The sequence below is a fragment of the Notothenia rossii genome (assembly GCF_949606895.1).
Source record: "Notothenia rossii genome assembly, chromosome: 1".
Taxonomy (NCBI): domain Eukaryota; kingdom Metazoa; phylum Chordata; class Actinopteri; order Perciformes; family Nototheniidae; genus Notothenia; species Notothenia rossii.
The window spans coordinates 27,223,452-27,249,328 of record NC_136912.1 but is presented as its reverse complement, the minus strand read 5'-3'; the positions used below and the strand labels follow the sequence as shown (position 1 = coordinate 27,249,328).

Genomic DNA, 25,877 nt, shown 5'->3' with positions numbered 1-25,877 from the left:
CCCTCCGGGGAACAGCAGCCGAATTTGCTATGTCCAGTCCGTGCTTTACGCACTTATATGGACAGATCAAAAGAGTTTCGTCATAATGACCAACTCTTTGTGTCCTGGGCTAACCCTCAGAAGGGCAAGCCTGTTACTAGGCAACGGCTCTCTCACTGGATTGTGGAGGCAATTGCTTTGGCTTACACGAGTCAGGGTCTGCAGGCACCTTCGGGTTTGCGTGCTCATTCGACTCGTGGTCTGGCTACATCCTGGGCTTTGTTCAGGGGTGTTTCCATCCAAGACATTTGTGCAGCAGCGAGCTGGTCCTCGCCGCTCACTTTTGTCCGCTTTTACAGATTAGACGTCTCTGCTCCCAGTGTGGCCCATGCAGTGCTGGGCCCCCTGCTGAGTTAGAGCTCTAACTGTTAAGTTCTGGTTGGTCTTGGTGACTTTCGAGGTAAGCTCGTCTGGCAATACGGGAGCTACAATATCCCATAGTGAGACATCGAACGGAGTGTTATGAATGAGAACTATAGGTTACTTACGTAACCCCAGTTCTCAGAGTAACATGAAGTGAGATGTCTCACCAGACGGCCCTCCTTGCTATGGTGAAGCGAGAAGAGGTGCTTATTTTGAATGACGCATGCGGCGTAGCGCAAGCCACTTATAGGGGGTGGATTCCCTGACGCTGACGTCAAGATCACCAGCCAATCAGGATTGGCGTAATGAGATTGATGCTTCTGTTTGCTCCGCGATGAGGCGCATCCCATAGTGAGACATCTCACTTCATGTTACTCTGAGAACTGGGGTTACGTAAGTAACCTATAGGTCTCATGATTTGTTGAAATATCCATCTACCCTGAACTCCCTGCACTGACTGGTAAACTCTCATTTAAATTAACACAGTTATATACGTATGTCTGTCATTTGATTAAACTTTGCCATGGTTTAGCAACCCAAACAGGAACAAAAGAGTAAACATTTGTTGGTTATGATTTCAGGGTTTGTATGCCACTAACACGTGTTGTTTAGTGCAAAACACAAACCCTGGGGTCTTTCGTTGTACTGTGAATTCACATTACCTCAGCCCTTACCTCTCTCAGCTCTCTTCTCTCCTAAAAATGAGTAAATATCTAATTTCTGGGAACGGTATAATCATATAACGTTCTGGTCTCTGCAATAACCACATGCCACTTGATGCATTGTGTTTCATTCATCATGGGAGATTTTTCCAGTTAGCGCTCGCTCCTAACATCAGTCACACAGTCTTCTAATATCTTGAGATATTGGATCAGACAGTTAACTCAGTTTCTTCAAGCTTTTTTACTTTACCCTCTTACATTTGCCTTCAAATGTCACTATTGCTCAATGAGTATTAAACTCACCATCTCAGACTCTCACATTCCTTTAACATATTGAGCTCCTGGATCACACAGTTCAACTGTGTTTATGAGACCTTTATACTCTTCCCTTTGCAAAGCGTCCTTCAAAATGTACTTGCCTTCAGTAATGATGAGACAATTAAGCTCCTAACGTCAGAGTCTCAAATCAGTAATATCAGTAATTCTAATAGCTTGAGCTATAGTACAGCATATTCAGGACATGTCATAGATAACGTCAAAGCATAGTATATAAAAAAATGGACAGTATGTCAAAGTATACAAGTCATAGTGTAGTATGATAACGGAAGAAGTTAAACAAATGTCATAGTAAAGTATTTCACAAAAAGTCATGGTATGGTAACAAAAGAAAATGGTAATTAAAAAGTAATATGACTTTATTTCAGTAATAAAATGTGTTATTAAAGACATAAAAAGTCATACTATAGCTTTACATTTTTTTATTTATCTGGGCCTCCCATTATAGCACAAAGAACTGGATCTCCTTTCTTTGGACAATGACCAACACGAATCCCTGAGACTACAAAGCTGTATCCTGGAGGCGGCACGGAGGTGATACTAATAACACGCCTTGTTATGTAAAAGGGAAACAGCCACATAAAACAATCCCAGGCTTCACTGCTGATGGAAAATATGTCTTCATTATTGTTGTTTCTTCAGTGGGATTACATTCTTTGACAATGAAATATAGGGCAGCATAGTAAAGCAGCATGACTTAGCAAGTTGTAATTCACAAGGACAGGGTGTACTTTACTTTGGACAGTCTGAACACAAAACTTTTGTTGAATTGCATGACACATTTTTGTAAAGAGGTGTGAAGAATGCACAAGGTTTACTACGCTTTTAATAAATGTTAACAATTTTCTTTCTTTGTTTTCTGGTCTTTTCTTCGACGCATGCTCTCTTTAGCTAAAAGCAGACAGCAAAATAATACTCTCAGTGTTTGTTGTCAAAGCATTTTCCTGCTGCTTCTCTGTAACACATTTTCAGACAGCTTTGTTGTTTGTCAAACAATTAGATGAGGCTTGGGAGAGGGGATCAACACAATTAATTACCATGCTGTGTAGGTATTGCATTATAGCAATTTTAAGCCTTTGTTTTAGCATGCACGTCAGCAAAGAGAACTTGTTAGGTAGAGCAGCAGCCGCCGGGGGTCCACAATCGTCCCAAAGAGCAGTCCAGTATAACCAGTCTCTCTGATTTTAACGAGGCAGCTGCACATACCGTCCGATAGCATCAGTGTTTATTGTGGACGATACTTAATAATACACAGTGGTTTAAATGGAGAATAACATTTCCCTGCAACTTAACAACTTTAAAAACAATTCAAAGCCAAAAGTCAAAGTCAACTTTAATGTCAATCCTTCAGTTTGTGTGTAGACAGAGAGATTGAAATGACGTTTCCAACAATCCCAAATACGAAAATACAATTATACAATATACAGATATGTATACAAATATGTATAAAATATGTATATCCTAATCAACAGACACATTTACACATATTCTCAATAATTACCACCACTTTATGAAGTTTCTTGGTAAGTGTGGAGACAAAAGAAATGCATTATTGTTTTAATACACCCATACAGCCACAAATGACGTCCCAAAGTCATATCAATACTGCCAGGAACATTTTGATGAACTACTAGATACCGGGGAAACATTTTTTTAAAACTTGCAAATCTGCCTTAAAACAAATTCTTTGAAATGTTGAGAAAAAGATGCTAAAACTACCAATTTCCCCTCAAAATAAGTGTTGTAACATATAATAATTCAGGTATTTTGTAACATAAATATGCCCACAGAATAAACCAATCAAACGGTCAAATGAGACAGGGATTTGGCATGATGAAACCTCTTTGTTCTCATCTTTTCTATAATCTATTTTTAAACATCAAACAAGGACAATGGAAATAAACAGAGGACAGTATATCTGTGCTGATGTTTATGACATGGTGATGAGCTTGGCTGAACACTCCAGATTTTATGGCTTTTTTGGTGCACATCCATTAGACTTTGGTCCGAAGTGCGTTATCTTTGATTCGTACATAAAGTAAAGGTGAAACCATCCAGACGGAGGTGGATAAATAAATCAACAGTGACGATACAGAGCAGCAGGAGAGAGTGCTGACCATGAACAAGCTGGAGGATGATTGTATGGTTGTTTTTATAAATACGCGTAAGAAATTAAGGGGTTTGAGAAGTGAATTGTTTTATTCGGCTGATTAAAATGTAAATATATCTCTAAGATCGAAAAAACTATGCTAACTATTATCATTGTAAAGCAATATTAGCATTTTTTATTTTCTCCCTCAAACATCTGGAATAATGATAACAGTCAGACATTCACCATATCACTCTCACATTGGTCACTGCAAACACATATATAGTAAATAAAAAGCAAATAGTAAGATGAATATTTAAAATTAGGAAAAATACTTACATGTCTTATCTTTGCATAACTCTGCTTCATATTTAAATAAAAAGATCAATAGACAACCTTTCATTTTCTGAACTATGATGGTAAAATAGTTGTTGGCATTTCTACTAAACCAGACAATCAGATAGAAAAGTCAGAAGAAAAGCAGCAATAAACCCATAAAGCTATTAAGACTTTTTTTTTTTTTTTTTACATTTTATGACTTATAACAGAGTGTAGAGTTCACAGAGTTCATCGTTGAAGATGTGTGGCAGAGCTATATCTGTGGTCTTAATGAGGAAAGCTTACAGTCAATATGGTAAATCGAATCAATAACATTTGTATTTATATAGCTCAAAATCACAAATAATGCTGAGCATACAGCTTCCTCTATCCCTAGACCCTTGCGAGGAAAAAACCCCAAAAACCCTTAAATAACTTGAGAAAAAATTGAAGAAACCTCAGGGAGAGTGACTGAGGAGGGATCACTCTCCCAGGACGGATAGACGTGGAAAAGATGCCGTTTGTACAGGATCAACTTATGCAAATCAAAGGGCAATTTTCCCACAATGTTTAAATGTCTGCTGAATAAAAACAATCTAGAAACCCAAAGTTCAAAATGCCCCTTTTTCTTTTGACGTTATACCGTCACAATGAAAACGTATCCCTTAATGTTGTGCTCCCTTCCGTTTTAACGCCCTGCTCAGGGCCTCAGGGACTGTGACAAACAGTAACTGACACATACATCTTTTACATGATCTTTTTATTGCTGTACATCACGGTACCGCTGACCGATTCTCTGGTCAGAAGCAGCATATCGATATTACGGCCTCTGTGTAGGAGACTCTAAATGTCACACTTACATTTCAGCTATACATCATTACAAGCACATGGCTGTTTTCCCTGCTTGTGAGAAAATAGCTATGAGAGAGGAAAGCTTTTCACCTGATCGGCCCCACGTCACCACCCTAAGAACGAGTGAAGGTAAAGCTCCTTAACATTTTCTGCACTACGAGTTGTCTTCAATCAACCGAGGAGAAATGAAAGACGGCTAAACCTAATAAAGTCTGAGCTGTGAGGACTGCCGTTTGTCAGCTGCAGAGTATTTCATTACCACACGATGCTTTTTCTGCCCTTGGCATCACACATTTGAATATTCAAAGGATGGGAGAGGGAAAGCCTTTTATTGACACACAAGTCCTTTCAGGAAACAACGGTTATTATTTGAAGATAATCAAAGTATATCTGACATTCAGCCTTGCAGGGTATAACTGCCTTGAATGATGGCCTCTTAAACTGCAAGATGATTTGAAACAAATGAAAGCTTATTTTTTGTTGGAGGTGTGTACAAACTCGGCTTTCATTAAATACAAAAGTTGACTAAAGCTTCTCTCATCAGAGTTTAATTTTGCAAAGTTCACAAAGTTCCTGTTTTTTCCTCTGACTTTAATAATCCGTCAACAGTTTTATGACAACTTCATTTGCTATTTTACATAACAAGCTTTCATTCACTTTCCTGCCTTACTTCTAATAGTTTGTGTGGAAATTCACATGGGGAGGCTTGTTCTCTTCTCCTGTTCTCCTAACGCTGGCAAACTCAGTCCTGGGATTTTCTGGGAGGCAGTTTTCATCTTAGCGCATCGATTTCCTGCAGCAGCTTGTGGGATAATTGCCCTTATCAAAACCATGACCTGCTAAATGATGGTCGTCTTTAATCACCTGCGCTCTGGCCAACAGCTACTGACATTTAGTACAATTAATTAATGCAAAGACCACAGGGGGTTGGAATCTTCTCCGCTTGGCAGAGATGGCAGCTTTCGTTGTGTAAAACAACCAGGCAAGGCCTCAGGAAGAGGGAGAGTTGGCACTTGATGTCTCACTATCAGAGAGGCTTAACATTCAAGATGCTCTTTTACAACTGTTTAAATGTTTCGGTTTGAGAGGCATAACGTGAGAGCCTTTTGACAACTGTGTGGGGTCCTTGGTCTCATTATCTAGCATCATTTTATCCACTTGGAGTCACAAGTGCAGCTTGTAGGAATTGACCATTACTCCAAAGAACAGCAAATTAAAACTCATAGCAGAGGATCTCAAAAATCTTTTAGCCAAGAAAAGCTTACCAGATTAACAGCTGCATGTGCAGGGCAACACACGCTGGTTGAACAAAGGGTGGATTCCCCCATCAACATCATGAAAAGTGACTGATATATTTAAAACTCATTTGGAGATATCCCTCCGGCCTAGGGAAAGTAATGAAAAAAAGGTTGAAATGTGGAAGCATAAAAACTCACACTTTTATCAACAGTAGAGCGACTTATATTGGTTACATGAGAGAACAAATATGAGCGAATAGAAATGGCTCACTGGGGAAATTAATTTGACTGCTCCACCTTAACTTTACAACCACAGCTCTGACACTGATGCACCGTACAAATCTTCTCAGGAAAGGAGGGAAACAAACGTCTACGTCAGCAAAGCAACAGCTTAAAACCCTGCAAAAAAAAGCAGGTTAGGTTGCAGGCTAAGAGATCAACTCAGTGAAAGCACCGACTGATGACCAATCAGAGCTCAGTGTGCAGAGTTAAAAGCTATATAGAGCGTCATATATGGCGCTGGGCACTATGGATCACTTCTTCTTCAGGGCAAGGAAGGCTACGCAGTACGCAGGCGACTGTCCCGCAGCGGCTGCCTCTCTGGTGGACTCCGGTACGGCACATTACTCCCGAGACGTATTAAAAGAATAATGAAACATGCAGGGTTTTCAGAAAACATCCGGGGCTTGAGCCCAAGTAGCCACCCCCTAGCGCCGCCACTGGTGCCCTGTACAGACACAGCAACTGAAAAGAAAGTGATAAATTAAGAAAGGTGCAAAATTAACTAAACACACACACACTTAAGGGGCAGTGAAGTGCACGTGAGGGCCTAACACTGCTGAATCCCAACTCCCAAGGCTGCCGCTCACGTCAGGGGTGCTGGATCCCTCAAGAAAAGACACAAAGCACAAGAGTACATCAATTCATTGAATAAGATTCATTGAGATAATAAAAACACAAATACTCTTGGGAGATTAGGAATTGGAGCAACAATGTAAACAAAAGCATCAAAACCAACAACTATAACAAACCAAAATAAGGGAAACAGAACAGTACAACAAAACAGCAGTGGCGGACAATCTATAAAAGAACAAAGCACATGTTACAGAAATGTTGCCATAAATATAGTCTTTGTAAAAAAAACATGATCGCGCATACCTTATGTCCCTCGGACGGCGCAGCCCCTCACACACTCAATACCGCTGGTGTTGTCACCGTCACGGGCAAAGCTACAGTCTGCTGGAGTAATGTGTAAAAGTCGAACACCCAGAGCCTAACATGACACTAACTCGATAATTGTGGAGACTTACCGGAAACGTCTCGGTTGAACGGGAAAGAACTATCGGGTATCAGCTGTATAAATATTCTTTACCAAGTGAAGGGAATGCGGAAGTGGGCGGTACCTCTGTGGCGCAATACTACGGTGGCCGAAAAGTGTTTTATCTCTATGGTCGGCTACATTCTACCCCATGTTCTGAAATTGGCGGCCCGACAATTGACTAAAACCAAGGTCTAAAGTAGGCTAAGGTAGAACTGCTTGTGCTAGGTAACTGGGAAGCTTTAGCCCCACTTGCTCTATTCCCTACTGCCACTGGCAAATGGTGAGGGTTAGAGTGTCTACCAGCCGTATCACGTGCAGATCTCCTTGCCACATCAGGACTGGGGGCTGGGCCAGCGATTGTCACATGGGGAAACTCTGCAGGAGTTGCAACAGCTGGAGTTGCAGTCAATGTTGAAGGACGAGCCATTGAGGCAATCCTGGGCAGGGTCTGCCTTCTAAGAGGATGAGGGGCTCTTTCCTCAACAGCAGGATGAACCACAACCACCAGGTCTCCTTCCTCTTCATCCTCGATACTTCTTGTCCGTGAACTAGGGGCTCTTTCCTCCACAGCAGGAGGACAACCAGTAACAGGCTTAAGCATAGAGCGATGAACTCGAAGTACCTCGGTTGGCCTCTCTTGTGGTGCAACAGCATACACTGCACCTCCTGGCTCAGGAGGTCTCACCACCTGAAAGACTCGAGGGGCCCAAGCATCTTGGATTTTGTTCCTTCCTCTATGGGAATGATCCCGCAGGTAGACAGGCTGTCCCGCTGGTAACAAATCCTCCTGGGCTTGTTTATTTGCTCTCTCCTTTCGCTGGGCTGCTGCATGTCTCATCCTGTCACGGGCACCATCGACTGCTACCTGGAGCCGTCGTTGATGCTCCCGGACCCAGTCACAGACCTCTCCTGCCGTAGGCTCTTCCACACGACCTAATAGGAAATCTACTGGAAGCTGGGGTTCCCGGCCAAACATCAAAAAGAAGGGGGATTGACCTGTGGTTTGATGTGGAGTAGTATTATAGCTAAACACGACCTGTTGGAGATGTTCTGGCCATCGGCTCCTCTGTTCAATGGTCAGGATGCGTAAAAGGTTGTGCAGAGTTCTATTAAAACGTTCACATTGTCCATTACCTTGTGGATGGTAGGGGGTGGTTCTGGACTTTTTAATGACGTAGAAATCATACAGTTGCTGGACGACTGTGCTCTCAAAACTGCGAAACTGGTCAGAGTGCAGTCGAGCTCGGACACCATACTTGTCGAACCACTCCTTAACAAGCACCTCCGCCACTGTAGCAGCTCACTGGTCACAAGTAGGGATGACCTGGGTAAATTTAGAGAACACATCAGTCATTACCAAGACTTGTTCTCTACCATCCCTAGCAGGCTCTAAGAAAGATAAATCTATAGCCAGTATTTTGTTAGGTCTTGAGGCTAGCAAATGGCCCATGGGGGCTTTGACTTGTGGCTGTGTATTTTTAGCAACACTGCATCTCTCACACAGTTGACACCAGTCTTTGATTGTTCATCTCTTACCTGGCCAGTAGCATCTCTGTCGAATCAGCTCAGTAGTGCGCTCGATACCTTGATGGCCATGGTGGTTGTGCAGCTGCTGAAACACTTCCTCCCTCAAGCACTCGGGAAGAACCAGCTGGTCAACACGCTCTCCCCCATCAGGCCGCTGGTATGTCCTATACAGGAGGTCCTGTTTCATCATGAGGCGGTCCCACTGGCGAAACAACCCAAGGGCTGCAGGGGGAAGACTCATCTTTTCCATCCGCCTTGGCATCCGCTGCTGTCTCCAGAAAGGAAGGACTGTGCATATGGTGGGGTCAGCACCCTGCAGTGCAACCAGGTCAACAGTTGACCTCTCAGGAACGGCAGAGATAGTGGATTGGGCTGCAAGCACAGGGTTATTCACAGCTGCTTGTCGCACAGCCTTTGGAACTGGGGTTCCTGGTCCGACTACCACTGTCGTTTGAGGGGCATTGCCTGGACAGGGCATCAGCATTTTGGTTGGTGCGTCCTGGGCGGTACCGCACGGTGTAGTCAAATACCGCCAGCTCAGCTACCCAGCGATGCTCTGTGGCCCCCAATTCTGCAGTCCCTAAATGGCTGAGGGGGTTATTATCAGTCCAAACTACGCATTTATGACCCAGCAGGTACTCACAGAACTTTTGTGTCATGGCCCACTTCATGCCCAAAAACTCCAATTTCATGGAGCTATAGTTTTTCTCAGCTGGGTGTAGGCTGCAGCTGGCGTATGCAATGTGTTTGACTTTCCCTTCCTGCTCCTGGGATAAGACAGCTCCCAATCCGTCATGGCTGGCATCCACTTCTAAAATAAAGTTTAAAGTCAGCATAGGTGAGTACAGGTGAGGATATCAGCATTGCCTTGAGGTCCTTAAAGCCGTTTTCACACTGAGCTGTCCATGCATCACTCAGATCAACATCCCGACCGCGGGAATTATTTTTCCTCTTCCCTGTCAGCTCCGCCACTAACTTGTGGAGAGGTGAGCCAACTTGGTAAACCCCTCAACAAAGTGCCTATAATAGCTGGCAAAAAAACGAGGAAAGACCTTAGCTGTGACACAGTACCTGGTTTGGGCCAGTCAGCCACAGATGTCTCCAGTACCGATAAAAATAATTCAGCCCTGGGGCCTGTTTAATACCGGGGCTGGGTACCCATCCCTATGCAGAAGTATTATTTTAAGCAACACATTAAGTCGACGAAACACTTGAGTCAAATGTAATTAAAGTCAGATCCACTCGTGTCTTAGACGGGGGGCAGTGATATCATAAACCTGTTAATGTACGCATTCAAACACCTTTTTTTGTACAAACAATATTCACCTTGCAGGTGCAACTATGTGGCTTTTATCCTGGATAAAGTGTTTAAGTCATGGATATTTAAAGTTTAACTTATTCATATTTGTCTAATATTATAGTTTACTTTTCATTCAGGAAGTATGACGCTGCGCTGTCAGTACACTTCTCCATGTTTGTGATTGGTCAAATGTTGCTAACCTCGCCCCTTTCATGTGAACGCTCACTCAGCCGGACAGAGGAACCCTGGCTTGAGTTACCGAGTTGATAACCAGCATCGTAGGACCGCTTAGCAAGATCGCGTTTGTTTTGGGTTAGTTAAGCCAAATAACTCAAACATATCATGGGTATGTTGAACTGGATTCGTAGTACAGGCCTCAGGTGTAGGTGGCTTTCGGTATATTTATATTTTTGGTTGCTGTCTTTTGTTGCTCCTTTAATTGTGTATTTGTGCTGCTGATCTCTTTTTACTGTTTTCGCCAGTTGCTAGCCTCATGGCCTCATCTGCTCGATTTTGCTTCACGGTCCCTTTCTCTCTCTGCTGAGTGTTTTATTACTCTTTTATTTGAATACCCAACATGCTTCCCCTCTATGAACAGGCTATTTACCTCCCCAGGCAATCCTTATAAAAAACATTGTGCTTTTTAATCTGTGTGCCTGTATGCTTTAAAGTTTCTAAATGTCTCTCAATGAAAACAAGAGCTGAATTAACATCTGCCACTTTTCTCTAGACAGGTGTTATAGCCCACACAGATGCACAGTCAGGTCTTCTACTGTGCAGCGCCAAGCTACATATTCAACAAGAGTGCTGCTGTTATTCGATTGCCAGCTGAAAGATGTAATCATATTCCACATAGCATCTTGTATTTTTCTGAGCTCTTGTTGTTCTGCACTAATAACAAAGGCAGAAGCAGCTCTTGCTACACCTATTTCACCAGTGAGGGAAACAATCCTGCATTGAATGTTCCTGTTACACAAAAGTCATAAAATCACAGGTTGCCAAATGATTTCTTGTCATGGCTGAAAAGAAGACGAGACAGGGCCACAGTTTGAGTTTTAGAAAAAGGAATTGCACAATAGAACAGCAGGTATGAGATGGAAACATCTGAAATATTGTAGGGCAAAATTATTTAACGATACAAAACACAGCAAAACTGTGTGTAGGTAGTTTAAGAGTTGAACTGTTAAATCCCCAGAATACAAACTCACCAAGAATAAAGGTTATACTTTTAAAATCATGTCAGATTACATCAGTAAAAACCTGGGTCAATAATTTTATAATAACAATGTAAAAGAAATCTCTCGCCATGACAAACCTACATATGTGTAAAACCAGGGCTTTGAAAGCAGTGTGGGCATAATTGAATATGTAGTACTTTTATGTTGCAATATAATTGTAACCGTGATCTCACCAGCATTGTATCTTATGCCCCGTCCCTAGCTGAACAAAAACCGACCAACAAGAAAACAGACGAAGGTGAGACAACACTGAATGATGGATTGGAAAAAAGAGTGATCTTCAGTTTAGATTATAAATTATTTAACACATTACAATACATGATAACGATAACATCATAAAGTATCTACGGCTCAGGAAGAAAGCCCACAAGATTATCAAAGACCCCCACCACCCCAGCAACAAACTTTTCTGTCTGCTGCCGTCTGGCAGGCGGTACCGCAGCATCAGGACTAAAACCACCAGACTCAGAGACAGTTTCATCCCACAGACTATTAACCTGTTAAGCCCTGAGCCTGTTTTTCAGCTCTCAGGCTCGAAAATGACATTCCCAGAACAAATTGCTATATCTTCCCTTTTAAAAAGGGGTCAATTAATAATCTTTTTTCTCAAAGCAATGATAGACCTGTGAGTTGGATTTAGAAAAGTCAGAATCAATATAGATCGTTTTTATTTTAAAGTAAATTCAGATTGAACATAGTAAAAAAGTCAATTATAGTGTCTGTCCAAAAAAAAAACATTACTTATAGTGAAAACCACCCTTGAATGATGGGATAGTAGACTAAAAACTTTAGGAATCCAAAAACTTTAGGAATCCAAACTATATAACATATAATAAGTACCCTGTATCAAGATTTATGCAAAACAAGTGAAATTTGACCTTTTTAGAGAGATTTAGAAAAAAAAACCCACTTCTGGGGTCATTTGGGTGCATTTTCCATTTCTCTGACCGCTGCCGGGAAAGTCAGGGGGCCGGGCTCGAGTGCGAAGACCGCGGCACTCAGAGGGCCAGGCTCGAGGGCGAAGACCGCGGCCGGGAAACTCAGGGGGCCGGGCACAAGGACGGGCAGGAGCTGGTGGAACCCCTGGCGGGTCAGACGTAGACGAGACCCTGGACGGAACATGGGCTGGTGTCAGTGGGACCCGAAACAGGACAGGACACGGTGTTGGCAGGAAACCCGGCGGAGCAGGTGTCGGCGGGACCCCCAACGGGACAGGAAACAGAACTGGCAGGACCCCCAGCGGAACCTCCAATGGCACAGGACATAGGGTTGGCAGGACCCCCGGCAGGAGAGTAGTCGGCGGGACCTCCAACGGCACAGGACACAGGGTTGGCAGGACCCCCGGAAGAAGAGCAGTCGGCGGGACCCCCAATGGGACAGGACACAGGGTTGGCAGGAGCCCCGGCAGAAGAGTAGTCGGCGGGACCCCCAACGGGACAGGACATAGGGTTGGCAGGACCCCCGGCAGGAGAGTAGTCAGCGGAACCTCCAACGGCACAGGAAATAGGGTTGGCAGGACCCCCAACGGAACCTCCAATGGCACTTGAGTAGGGACTAGAAAAGGGACTTGAGTAGGGACTGGAGAGGGGACTTGAGATTGAACTCGAGAGGGAACTCGAGAGGGGACTCGAGAGGGAACTCGAGAGGAGACTAGAAAGGTGACTGGAGAGGGGACTGGAGAGGGGACTGGAGAGGGGACCAGAGAGGGGACTTGAGAAGGAACTTGAGAGGAGACTTGAGACGGTTGGTTCGCCGACAGAACACGGAGGGCTGGATTCGGCTGGAATGCCGACAGGACACAGGGAGCTGGCGTCGGCCGGTACGCCGACAGGACACGGGGAGCTGGCGTCGGCCGGAGAGCCAACAGGAGGGCACATGGAAGCATGGCTTGGTGGGCCGGTACTGGTGCACGGATCCATGGCTTTGTGGGCCGGTTCTGGAGCTGGAACCATGGCTGCTGGGGACGGAACTGGGGCCGGAACCATGGCTGCTGGGGCCAGAACTGGGACTGGAACCATGGCTGTGTGGGCCGGTTCTGGAGCCGGAACCATGGCTGTGTGGGCCGGTACTGGAGCAGGAACCATGGCTACTGGTCACGGAACCGGAACACGGAACCATGGCTGTGTGGGATAGTACTGGAGCACGGTACCATGGCTGTGTGGGCCGGCACTGGAGCATGGAACCATGGTTGCTGGGGCCTGTACTGGAGCCCAAAGCATGGCTTCTGGGGCTCGGGCTGCTAGCCTGGACCTGCAACTCCTTCTCTTAGGAACCTTTTGGAGGCTCAGTGGACCTTCAAAAGCCAGACGAGTACCCGAGAACGACTCCTGGACAGGAGCAGGAAATGGGGAAGAAGCAGGGGTTGACTCCAGACAGAACACACCGAGACGTATGGTGTCAGGTTGGGAATTGGGAGGCAGGGGGCTAGTATGCATGGGGCTAACAGGCCGGGAATCACATGTCTGGAGGAAGACCATAATCCAGCCAGGTAAAAACGTCACTAAAAATGGTTTCTCTGTTGCCAACCGGTGCACCTCTACCAGAGCGGCCCTCTTCTGCCGAACACTGGACGCTCCCTTCCACCAATCAAAGCAGCAAGCCAAAAAAAAGGTAAAATTACTTAATTCCACCTCAAATGGATTATCTGCTGGGTCCATTTCTGGTTGGTTCATTTTGTTTCAATCAGGAGAGAAGTTGATGTATGAAATACATATTTATTACTGGGACACGTCATATGAATGAAATAATGATTGCCAGAATTGAGACAGGAGAATGGAATGGTGTTTGGCGATTAGGCCCCGGTTTTCAGGATTATCCTTCAGGAGGGGAAGAACCGCTCCGAAGAAACCCCACGGGGTCTAGACACTGGTGGTGGTGATAAGTAGGTGGGACCGGTCTGGAGGGAGAAGGATTAGCTTGGTCCTGTAGGACAGTGGTTCCCAACCTTTTTTGTCTTGTGTACCCCCTGAGCCTTTTGTCATACCATGAGTACCCCCTCACTCATACGTGCTGATGATCCTTCACAAGTAGAACGTAACTGATTATTGAATGAAAATAACTTTATTTCATCTCCTTAATTTGAACATCTAATTCTCAGGCATTTTCTTAATTTTAACTTAAATCACTCAATAAAAATGAATATGTTGCCTTGAAAATAAATAATATAATCAGATAAATACATATGAAATCAAAATAATCAACTTATCTTTGCTATATATCTTGTAACATTTAGGCTTAAACCTGGAGCCCCTTTGAATAAGTCCCCTTTAAACAGGCATTTAAACTTTAATTCGGGAACAAAACACTTAGCAAAATAATATCCAGAATCAGTATAGGCCTAGCAGTTTCTTTTCACCAGTCATGTGAGCTTTAATGAGACACTTGAGCTTGCTTGTCGTTCATAAGCTTTGATAGTTCTGGAGGCAGTGTGGAAACAGCTGTGACCAGGCTGGTCTCCACATCCAGTCTGTTCCTCTGCTTGGTTTTGATGTGTGTTAAAGCTGAGAAGGTCACCTCACACAAATAAGTAGAACCAAACGGCAAACGTTCAATCAGTGCATGTTTTCCCAGTTCAGGATATTCCTTCTCCACATCACACCAAAACTCAGTCAATGACTTCTCAGCATATGCCATCTTCAGACCACGGTCAGATGATAATTCCATCAGAGGCTCCTGCAGCATTGCTGGAAGGCTGTTGCTGCTCTCACTCAGAATGAATGGGTTCCTCACCCAATCCAGTCTTTCTGACTTATTTTCAATGTCCTGAAAATAATGGCTGAAATCAGTGCAGAGTTTGGACAGGTGTGCTTGCACCAGTTTGACCACTGGACCCCTGGCAACAGCAGTTGTGGCAAGATGGGCATTGAGTAGTGGGAAACAGCTCACGTCTCCCCATACTTGTCAACCCTCCCGATTTTCGCGGGAGACTCCAGATTTCATTGCCCTCTCCCGGTTTCCTCCCGGGGTTATATTTCTCCCGATTTCTGACCAAATCAGATTTACACACGACTGTTTCCACTCGGACTTTAATACAGCTACACCATTGTTTGGTTTCCATGGTAACACGTCTCTTTAGTAGCGCGCGCAACTCAAAGTCTGAGCGGGTGAGGCAGATATTCACAGAAAACAGAACAAGAATCGACAACTACTCTACTCTCTGCTCACTCCTTTCCTGTAAAATACAGATCCAGCCCACACATATGCTCCATCAAGGACGGTGCTACAGGCCGCAAGGCAGTGCACTTACAACTACAATAAGCATGTTATGTTAATCTAACAGCTCCGGCGATCGACTAGCACCCCCCCCCCCCAATTTTGCATTTTGAAATGGTCCCGATTTCTGAGGTCTAAAGGTTGGCAAATATGCCGTCTCCCTCATCACATTTCCTCTCCCATAGTTAGAGCTTTTTTGTGAATCCTTGAACTTTGTCATACAATTTCAGGATATGTGACTGCTTGCCCTGAAGTGATAGGTTGAGCTCGTTGAGTTTGGTAAACACATCAGCAAGATATGCCATGAGCGCCACCCACTTGTCATCCTCAAGCTGCCCAGCAAGAGGATGCAGATGCTCCCTCAAGAACACAAAAACTTCATTGCGAAGTTCATAAAGTCTCATTAGCGTTTTCCCACGAGACAGCCAGCGCACGTCTGTGTGAAGCAATAGCTGATCGTGCTCTGTGCCGTTCTCATGACAAAGAGTTTCGAACAGCCTGTGATTCAATGGCCGAGATTGGATGAAGTTTATCATCTTCACAGCATCATCCATAACAGCACTTAAATCAGGGCTCATCCTCTTGCTAGCTAGTGCTTCACGATGAATAATACAATGCATCCATTTAATGTCGGGATTTACCTTTCTTACGTGCCCAAAAAGTCCCTTTACACGCTCCGTCATCGCAGCTGCTCCATCAGTACAGATGTGGCTGCAGGTTTTCCACTGCAAATGATGTTCTCTGAAGAAGCTGTCAATAACCTGGAACAATTCTTCCCCAGTTGTCTTTCCTGGCAGCGTTTTGCAAAATAAAAGACGCTCGTTTATGTCCGACGCATCTTTGTAACGCACGAAGGACAGGAGCTGCGCTTCTCCACTCACGTCTGTCATTTCATCCAGCTGCAAAGCGAACTGACCGGCTAGTTTTATTTTGTTCACCACTTGTCCAATTATATTAACAGACATATCATTGATCCGACGGGATACGGTGTTATTCGACAGGGGAACTTTCTTGAGTGCTTCGGCTGCTTTCTTGTCTATCATAATTTCGGCCAACGCAGTCGCTGCAGGGAGAATGAGCTCCTCAACAATAGAGTGAGGTTTTTATTTATTTAGCCACAAGCAGAGACACGGCGTAAGATGCCTCGAGTGCTTTCATTGACACATTCGTGGCTTTCATCATTACTGTCTGGCTCGACTTAAAGATTCCGACAGCTTTCGTCTGTAAAATTCTTCACTTTTATCGACACTTCCCGAGTGTTTGGTGCTCTGGTGTCTCTGTAAATGCGCTGGCTTCATCGCACTATTAGCCAGGACTTCACCGCAAAAGAAGCACTGAGGCTGCGGTGGGTCCGCAGAAGTAGAAATTAATCCAAATAATATATATGTTTCACTGTACTGCCTTGGTTTCAGTTTGGCCTCTTTCTTACGTTTCTCTGCGGGCTCCTCCTGGCCTGAATCCAGAGCAAGCGGACGTTTCAGCCATTTATCCATAGCGCAGACCTACCAGTATTTTTCTGGCTGCAGGTAAGCAGCTTTTTTCATTGTGGGATTTTGGCGCGGTTTTGCAACAGACTATTGTCTCCCTAGGGAAACTAATCGCGCACTATCATTTTTGACGGGATTTTTTTTTTTTGTACTTGTCACCTTGGAATTCCACGTACCCCCTGCAGTTCCCTCGCGTACCACTAGGGGTACGCGTACCCCCGGTTGGGAAACACTGCTGTAGGAGACGGGAGGCGAGAGGGGTGGAGGAGGGTTGCGTATTGTCACCTGAAATGACAGCTGACAAGAGGGAAGAGCAGATATAAAGGGATTAGCGGGTGCAACGATAGGCTTGTGAGAATGGAGAGAGGAGTGATTGGTTAGCTGGGGAGTGACGCCCCCGATCACTTAATGAGGGAGGAGAGGGTAAAGAAGTGATGTGTAATATGGATGCAGAGCTTGGTCTTCCTGCTTGAACTTGCGCTAAGCTTCATTTCAATCAGGAGAGACGTTGATGTATGAAATACATATTTATTACTGGGACACGTCATATGAATGAAATAATGATTGCCAGAATTGAGACAGGAGAATGGAATGGTGTTTGGCGATTATGCCCCGGTTTGCAGGATTATCATTCAGAAGGGGAAGAACCGCTCCGAAGAAACCCCCAAAGAAGTGAAGTATGACATACTGAGATGTAATGAGTTTCTTAACTTGTTGGCTGACTGCGGTGATCTATGGATGAAATGAGAGATTAACATGTGGATTAAACAATCGGCCGGAATCACTGCCGGGTTTACTGTACATCATAAGATGCTTGACCCGAGAGCCGACGGCCGGAATCAGTGCCGGGCTTACCTACTACCACTAAACACGGCCGGAATTGCTGCCGGGATACTGTATATCATAAGATGCTGACCCGGAGGTCGACGGCCGGAATCAGTGCCGGGTTTACGTACTACCACTAAACAACGGCCGGAATCGCTGCCGGGCTTACTGTACATCCTAAGATGCTGACCCGAAAGTCGACGGCCGGAATCAGCGCCGGGCTTACGTGAACACTACCACTAAACAAACGGCCGGAATCACTGCCGGGCTTACTGTACATCATAAGATGCTGACCCGGAGGTCGACGGCCGAAATCAGTGCCGGGCTTACGTGAACACTACCACTAAACATTGCCGACACGAAGGTCGATGACCCGCGATGCGAGGTTAAACATTACATAATGAACACTTACCACTAGGATGCATAAATACCAGGTTTAGGGTTAGAGAGATCTTTGGATGGCCAGCACGGCGCTGATGTCCGGGCGAGTGTAGGATGTGAAGGCAGAGGAGGACCGCCGTCCAGTTGTTGTAGGGAAGAGGAAGAAATACCTTGATTGGCGGCAGGGTTGCTGCACCTATCCTGAACGAAGCCCTGAAATGCTATTAAGACACCACCACCAGTTATATGCATGTTTACCATAGGTAAACTGGAGAGATCTTGGATTGCCGGCACGAGCCGATGCCCGGGCGAAGAGGGAGATGTAGACAATGTAATGCAGCTGTTAGCATGAGTACAGTGATGCATGAATATCATAACCTGGCTTATCGCAAGCCATGTGAGCATGAAACCAAATATAAATGAAGTGCAATATGCAGGGTTAGGGTACAGGAGGCATAGAGTGAGGGATCATTGTCCACAAGTTAATTGATCTCAGATGGCGTCGTGGTCGCGGACGGATACAAAATAAATAATAATAATAAGACTAAATGGGTCGCGAAATATACTTTGGCGGCTGTTAATATACCTGGGCGGCCCACCCAAGTAAAGTCTAAGTGTGGGAAACCCTGATGTACGTTTCTAGGAGGCAGACCACAAAGATGCTCTTGTAGCTGCGTGTTTTATATTGTTGCTACCCATTTACCACTTAACTGACTAAAGGGCTCTCAAATCCTGATGGAAAATAATAATAAGAAACATTCAAAAGCAATGTTTTCATCTAGAAGGTAAAAGCAATTCAAGTGCAGTATAATTTTAGGAGAAACCAGAACTTAATGTCGTTTTGAGTCTGGTACAGGCAAAATAGGATAAACAATATATATAAAAAAGCAATTCTAACATATACAAGTTTCTGAATCAATAACCATTGATAAAATAACAGGAACATTTTTAACGGATCTCATTAATGATACGAAATAAACAGAAATAAAATAGTTTATCAAGTTTAAACTGTTCAGTTTTTTTGAGTAAAGCGGTGAGGGAGTTTAATACAGAGTTTTTTTTTTTTTATACCATTAGCTTGTGGCCAATAACCTTAGTCAGATATTACGCTTTATGAATTGCAGGATATGAGACAAATGAAGAATCACACTTGTGGGACTGCTGAACTTGTCATATGGCTAGAAAGAAAACTTCAATAGGATAGCGATATTTCTTTGTTTCTTTTGGAGTACTAAAGAAGAGAGAATTGTCTATCAATAACTTAGCCGTAACAATTCATTATGCTAAAGGGTAATTGCTGCGAGTTTTTATAAGAGACTCTCTACTCCTTATAGAGGAGGGAGATTTATTAATGCAAGTTCAACAACTAAAATCAATTTGCATCTTTTCAGCATTTGGACCTTGCCTACATCATTTTACCAATGATTGGAAACCTTCCCATCACAGCTTTGATTCACTTTTCAGCATGCAGAACTTTGTTTTGTTCAGCTGCAGTACTAAATTACCCAGGGATGTATTTTCAACACCAGTATAACGAAGTTCTCTGTGATTCTCATTTAGTTAAGTCAATCTTCTGCTTAACTGCTCTAGAGGACTGTGTAGTGAATTACTGAAAAATGATTGGCAGCACAGTGAATGCTGCAGGCTTGATTTTTTGTGTCTGAAATTCCACAATGTTTAGTTTTTATTGAGTCGGATTGATGGCTCCCGTGGAGCTCGATAAGTCCAACATGGCCTTGCTTGAGGGGTGCAGGCAGCAACAGAAGAGGCATCCAACAGACTTTTAATTATGTCAATACCCCTGCCTTTGTACTTTGGCAGGCACTTTCTCTCTTCCTCTTTTTTCAGTTTCTCTTTTCAAACTCTCAAATGCTTGTAAACATGAACATTTCTATTAGGTATTCATACTTTCAGTCCGTTTATGTTGGTCATGAGAAATGTGACACTGATTCAATTAAAACATGACCTTTAAGAGGCCACAGCACTCTGAAAGTTCACAAAATGTGTCAATGTAGACAATGGCATTACATTGTAAACAAAAGTTTATTAAAGAAAATCAATGCATGTTTTTTTTGCCATTACAATTACGAGAACAATACAAATCTGTTAAAAAACACGGTCACCTTGATTTTATAATGAGCCCCCAGCATTCGGGTAAAACTATATATATATATATATATATATATATATATATATATATATATATAAACAAGGTTAAACATTTACTTTTCAATCATACACAACCACATTTCTTATTAATTAAAATATTAGAAGAATCAGAGAGGCAGTTAAAACAGGCGGAGAGAGGGTAAATAAACCGATTTATCATGATTTCATAAACCTAGAGAAGGGGAGCATGAATGCCTCTCACGTATATCCATGTGCTCTGTCCCTGCTCTGTTGGCTCTGCAGCACACCCAATATGCTGTTTACCATATAATGAGCTTGTTGTGGTCAGAACATTTTCTTGGATCAGTGAGGTGGAGATCAGAGGAGAGAGGGTTGTTGTGAGCTGTGGGTTTGGCAAGTACTGTATATAATATAAAGAATGTGTCTGGAATAATGATTGTGCAGTTGAAGATCTTAAGGTATTGTGAAGTGACACTGTTTTAGAAAACAGGACTTTATAGAAATGATTTACTAAGTCAGATTTTTTCATCAATGAAGTCAAGTGAGAAGGCACACATGTAAAATGTAAAAGGTTAATTTTTAAAGGTTCTGGTAGGTGGATTTAGTTTTGATCCAGATGGACCTTCCTACGCGAGCATGTGTGCTTCTGCCTGCTCATATTCTGCTCACAGTTGTTTTCTGATCCGACACCTTTAAGGCTGAGGGTTAGTTAGAAAATAAACTTTTCAGCACAATTCAGCACTCACATGAACCTGATACAATTTTGTTATAAAATAGAGGTGTTTCAATAAAGTTCCTGGGACTTTAAGACAATTGGCGCCCATGGCGTCTTACGACCACGCAGCCTGTGAGACAGACCAAACTACCTCTCGGGTTGAGTGCTAATCCAGGACTTTAGGATTTTCCACTACCAAGCACTACCTGGCTTATGTCGGATCCCAAGCAAAACAGACTCAGCCAGTGAATTGTTTGTTCACATCAATAATGCTTGGTGGACAACCTGATGTTCCCTTTTTCAATGTTAAAGATGTTGGCCATATTATCTGCCCAGAGAATTCATCATTGACTTTGTTTGTTTACATGTTTCTTGTTGAAAATTAAAAACATGAACTTCAGAAATGCACCACTACAGTCCCACCGTTTGTTATGTTCTGTTTTGTAATGCTGGATAAACGTTTCACTTGTAACGCTTTCATCCAGATTCGCCACACAGCAGCTTACAGGCCAACTGTCCCGATAATGTTTGTTGGAGTAACCAAACAAAACAAATCAACCCACAACAATTCAACAAGCAGCTCCATCAGACCCGCAGGATTGAATAAAATGAGAGTACAGAGAGACATTCAACCAGTGTACATTGAATGCATAAGATCCCTTTAGGATTTCACCTGGAGATCCAAAATGATCCAAACTACTTAAATAACATACGCTAAAAAGGCAGCTGGTTAAAAATGTTTCTTCTCTGTACTCCACATAGTAGACCTTTCATCATCAGCACAAATATGATCATACACTTACCTACAACCACTCGGTGAAATGTGAAGCTCTACTACCAAGTTATTGAATGAATATGAAAGAATAATACCAGAATCTAAGAATAAAGATAATTGAATGATTGATTATGAGGAATCCAAAGAAAAAGCTTGTATTTGTGTGAAATTGTTCATGTTGTTACAGAAAATGTATTTCTCATATCAGCTTTTCAACAATTACTGTACCTATTAAGAGATGTATGATCAATCTTTCTTCATTCATACCAGTGGCGAACCGTCAGGGCCTTCAAGGTATTCAGAGAATACACTGGAACACTCAGATAAAACAAACAAAAAATCGATTTAATTATATAAATAAAATGTGGTAACACTTTATATTAAGGTAAACAAATGTACCATCAACTAGTTGTTAATTAACATGCATATTAGCAGTATATTGGCTCTTTATTAGTCATTATAAAACACTTATTAATGCCTTATTCTGCATGACCATATTCTACAAGTAATAGGCCATTAGTTGAGAGTTTTTCCTCAATGACCCTCTAATTAGTGCTTATTTATTGCAAGTAAGGACGTTGTTGTACATGAGTTTGGGTCTTAATATGCTCTGCTCAATATGGGCCTAATAAGGCAGTAGTACCACAAGATTAGTAATTCTCCCATAATTACACTTAACAAATATGATCTATTCTTATGTAACAAAACATGAAACAATAAGTGTTAATTGTGTCTAAATAACTCAAAATTAGGTATTTATATCTATATGTTTTGGGGTATTGACAGTTCAGCTACCAATAGCAAGGTGATATTGACCTGTATGTTTAATATTTGTACATTTATATGTTTGTAAAATGTTTACTGAAGATTATACAGGAAACCGGGTAGGCCTACAGGAAGTAGGAGAAAGTGAACTGAATAGTATAGTAGTAGACATCCATGAGTAGACTGCCACTAATTTTCCCTTTGCAACCTGAAGAGTAAAAGGGTCAAGGCGCGGCGGCAGCGGAGGGTATGTGTTTGTCTACAGAAGGTCCAGTTGTGATAGACACGGTTCGTTACTGGTATACATACAGGGCCACCCCTCCCTACAGGCCAATCACGCAGGCTGCATGGGGCCCCGCCTTGCGCAGGGGGCCCCGCTCAGAGAGCCTCAGCTGCTGTGCGCAGTTCTCCGCTCAGTTCTCCGCGCACCACCCGCGAGAGTGAGAGGTGAAAAGGGGAGCACGTCTGTAACCCGACACCGTTGCAATGAATCGACATCTGACCAATCACAGCTTTGATAAGGCCACTAGTGCAGGTGAAGAGATGTCGGTGAAAAGACAGTTTCAGTCCGAGAGGGAAAAAAACAAAACATGAAGAAACTAGAGCAGGGATCACCAACTACATTTGTCCAAGGGCCAAAATGTATCCAATAGACACTATCGCAGGCCAGCGATTTTTTTTTTTTTGCGAGAGGAGGCCAGCCGAAATTTGCTTCCCTTGGTGAAAAAAAATGGAGGGGTTGACCAATCAGATGAGGCTCACGTCATGCCCCTGCCAACCTGTGATTGGTCAGGGCCATGCCAAGGGAAGCCAGAGGCGGCTGGCTTCCCTTGCCTCACAATCCAATCAAATCGCATCAACTTAGTGTTGCAGTGACGCGACCCAAAAAGCGGAAGTAAGCTGCGCTCGGTTTCCCTCGACAAAATAGCAATGGGATTTCTCCATAGGATTTTGGAAAATAGCTCGAAAAAAGGTCAGTGGAAAACGAACCTGTTAGGTAAATGCACGTTTTGTTCAGTCGGATAATATCCACATGTCTACCCTACTTTTATAATTTTCGAATCATAAATCTAATCGATAGAAGATAGATAGCGTCACTGCATCACTCTCACCGCCGTTAGAAAGTAGCAAGCAACTGAAACAAGTGCAATTATGGAGGGTGGAGATTTTGAGTATTTAATCAAAAATAATTGTACTAAACTTCCGCTGCAGCAGCAACAACAAATACAATCTGATGACAGGCCAATGCCCAAACTGGAGCTGTGTACAGCGAAGAACAAAGGAGCGAACCGGACGTAAAACGTTAAAGGTCTCCTGATTTAGTTTGTGAATGAATGCTTATTAGAGTTTCTGCTGGAGAGTGCGTGCGGACCTGTCGGTCAGATAACAGGCGTGTGTAAGTCCTGCATCTGTATGATACAAATGTGTGTAAAATGATACCGGGCGCTGTAATCACTCATCTGGTTACGTTATTACATTGACCACCACACCCCCCCCCCCCAACAACCCCAAAAGAAAGGACGTATTATTGGCTTCCCCTTATTTTTTCCCCACGCCACGCTACTGAGCCTACTTAATTTTTGTATTCTGATTACGTAACTCCGTTACCTATATTCCGTTACAACCCAACCCTGCTTCTAGGCTACTGTCCCGCAGCTCCTGCCTCACTGTTGGACTCTGTCGCAGCGGGGCTGCTGCTGTGGAGCGCACAAAGCAGACTGTTCACAACGAAGGATCACTTCTTCTTCAAGGCAGGGGAGGTTTCGCAGTAGGCAGTCTACTGTCCCGCAGCTGCTGCCTCTCTGTTGGACTCTGGTACTGCACCTTACTCACGAGACGTTGTAAAAAAATAAATGGGCGGGGGGGCGAACGCAGTAACCACTCCGCCAACGCCAAAGTCACCCAAGTCGCGCGGGCCGGATGAGAATGTCTGGCGGGCCGGATGTGGCCCGCGGGCCTCCAGTTGGTGGTCACTGAACTAGAGCATCACTCGAAGGTGGGTTATTGTATGAGTCAAATGTACAACTTGCGAATGTTGTATAAGTCAAATTGCCAATTAATTAATTGCCATATTAAAACATCAGCTGCAATTCACGACATGAAGAAGGCAGTCTCTGCATAGTATAGGCTAATGGAGAAGCAGTTATTTCTTGCATTCTTTATCATTCATTCAAGTATGTTATGCCTTTTATCTGCTAATGTACAGGAGGAAGAGTGATAAACTGTCTGTCTAGTTGGCTTACATAACAATTCAAGTTTACAGCCTAAAAAACATGGAGCACTTTTTCCCCTTTTATTCATTTTTATGTCAATTTGCACATTTCATGGTGATGCTCAGCCTCTCCCCTTAACTCCTAACAGTCATCATCATGTCAACCACAACACAGAGAAATACTGATAGAAATGTGTGTTTAGTTGTTGACACATTGCTGACAGAGGGAACTACATTTGAATACAGATTTAAGAAATATCAGTTTTTGAGCATGTCATAAGCATGTTCTGTCTTGACTATATTAAAACTATATTATAATAAAATAATATAGTATTTATATTATTGAATTGATTATGATTATTATTATTAGCAGAAGTAGTTTATTTGCATTAATTATATTTTAATCTTTTTGAGGCTAGTATTTGGCAGGAAAGGCAGACGTATTCACCTGTAAATGCATACTGAACGACATACATGTACCATTTACCTCACTGTATAAAAAAGTAACTGTATTGATAATGATAATAAACAGGAATTTTATTTGCAAAGTAGCCTGTTTTCAAAACATTTTTTTTCACTCCTGTCGGTTGGGGGGCCCTCATCTCACAATGTCGCTTGGGGCCCCAAGTTGGCCATGGGCGGCCCTGTATACATATCACATTATGCTGTTGTGGAGCACAGAAAGCTATGAAAATAAATGTTTTATGCATACTTTTCTGAAATACCACATACATAACCACATCCCAGATATTCCAGGAGAGAGCTTTGTGTGTAAGCCAACTGTGTTTTCATTTAGAAGGCGTTGAGTAATTTCATGTTTAGTTGTTGAGGTGCATCTCTCACATAATAAAATACGTTAAAACAAAGAATTTATCTCTTTATCCTCCTTAGGATAAGAGGTGGGCTGCTTGGCTTTCTGCCAGAGCCCTGTTCAGACAACATCTCTGACATCACACATATGGATATAAAAAAACATATTCCGCATGTGGGATGAGTATACAAAGGATGTACTGTACAGAATGTAAATGGAGATCTGGGTGGAGATAATTTAGGAGAAAGTGTTGTTTACCCAATCGTAAATACTGTATCATG

General features: G+C 43.2%; 1 long non-coding RNA gene across 1 annotated transcript; it reads right to left on the bottom strand.

The window, feature by feature from the left end:
* Positions 1–2,715: 2,715 nt before the first annotated feature.
* On the bottom strand, positions 2,716–7,471 carry LOC307014783. The gene is made up of 2 exons (XR_013801315.1): positions 7,056–7,471; positions 2,716–6,776 (listed from the first exon to the last, which is right to left on the bottom strand). It is a non-coding gene; the product is annotated as an uncharacterized lncRNA (long non-coding RNA).
* Positions 7,472–25,877: the final 18,406 nt, after the last annotated feature.